Genomic DNA, 1415 nt, shown 5'->3' with positions numbered 1-1415 from the left:
GGAGGCTGGAGAGAATAGGAGAATGAGCAGGAGGCTTGTTCCCCCTGCCCTCCCCCGCAAGCAGTAACAGAATGAGCAGGAGGGTGGACAGATCAGAGGAAGTCTCCAGGGACTTGTCTCCTCTCTGTGGCCCCCCTGCTCCTTCTCATTTCCAGGCCTGGGGAACAAGGATGAGGCTGGAGACAGCCACCGGAACTATTTCCCTGCTGTTTCCAGCCCCCTGCTCACTCCCCAAGGCTGGAGAAGAGCAGGGGGCTGAAGACCAGCAGGAGGCTGGAGATGGGCCCCTGGAAATGAGCTGGAGACCATTCCCCTGCTCTCTCCAGCCTCCTGCTCCTTCTCTGCTACTCCCAGTGAGTGTGTGGGGGCTGGGAGAGCAAGTGGGGAGCTAAGGGAATGAGTGGGGGGTGGGGGAATGAACGGAGTTGGGAAAGGTCCCAACCCCCTACTTAACTGGCAGAAGCTGGGTCCAGATCCCTGCAGCTTGCACCACTGCCTGCCCCAGACAGGCAGGCAGCGTGCTTCAGGACCTGGGAAAGGGCCAACAACAGAGAAGCTCTGGCAGGCTGCTAGAGCGTCTGTGTGGAGGACCAAGCCTCTGTTTGCCTTGGGGCACAGTCTGAAACCATGCCCTGACCCGTTTTTTTTTTCCCCCCAGGGTATTGTTTGATCCCTGGATATCCAGGGGTCTAATTTTGCTCCTCCACTGCAAATTTTGTACTGTGCGGAATGTTCTTTTTGTTCCCACACGTGTCTCTTGCAGCATCTCAAAGAGGTCTGAAATGCTGCAAAAGGCACGTGCTGGCTCATCTGGACATGTCCATTGAGGTTTTTACCATTGGAGAGGGGAAGGGAAGCTTCTCTTGACTAGCTAGGTAAAATCTTACTGAAGACGAGGTACTCTATAGTTTTAATGCAACTTAATAGGTTGAGATAGAGACCATAGAGGAGCCTTAGGTTTCCTTTCACCCACCAGCTTGTGCTGAAACTGCACATTCCTTTCTCTCGACTAGGATTTTACTATGTCAGCTACCTCAAGTTACAAGCATGCCTTTTTCAGAGTGAAGATGCACCAGAAAGAGGAGCTACTCAAGTAGCTTGGTTAAAGGCATGGTGAGTATTTTTGGAACCTCTGCATGATCTACTACTTGCAGTGCATCTTTTTGAGTTCTGGCAACTTAAAAACATTTGTTTCTATGCAATTTAAATTTGACTGTGACTGCTGTAAACTGTAATACCACAGTACACACTGTTTTCCTTAAACGAATTGCATGTAAAGTGGCAAACATTTTAACATTAGTGGCCAGGAAGTGTCGTCTTTTGCCCCAAGTTCACTATTTCATAGTTCCAGAAAGAAGTAACTCAATGGTTATTGTTAAGGCAGTTTAAAAAGAGGATTGATAATCTTTGGTCTC

Source organism: Gavialis gangeticus, unplaced genomic scaffold (assembly GCF_001723915.1).
Source record: "Gavialis gangeticus isolate Ggan-Ray unplaced genomic scaffold, GavGan_comp1, whole genome shotgun sequence".
NCBI classification, from domain to species: domain Eukaryota; kingdom Metazoa; phylum Chordata; order Crocodylia; family Gavialidae; genus Gavialis; species Gavialis gangeticus.
Note: the sequence above shows the minus strand (reverse complement) of the source record.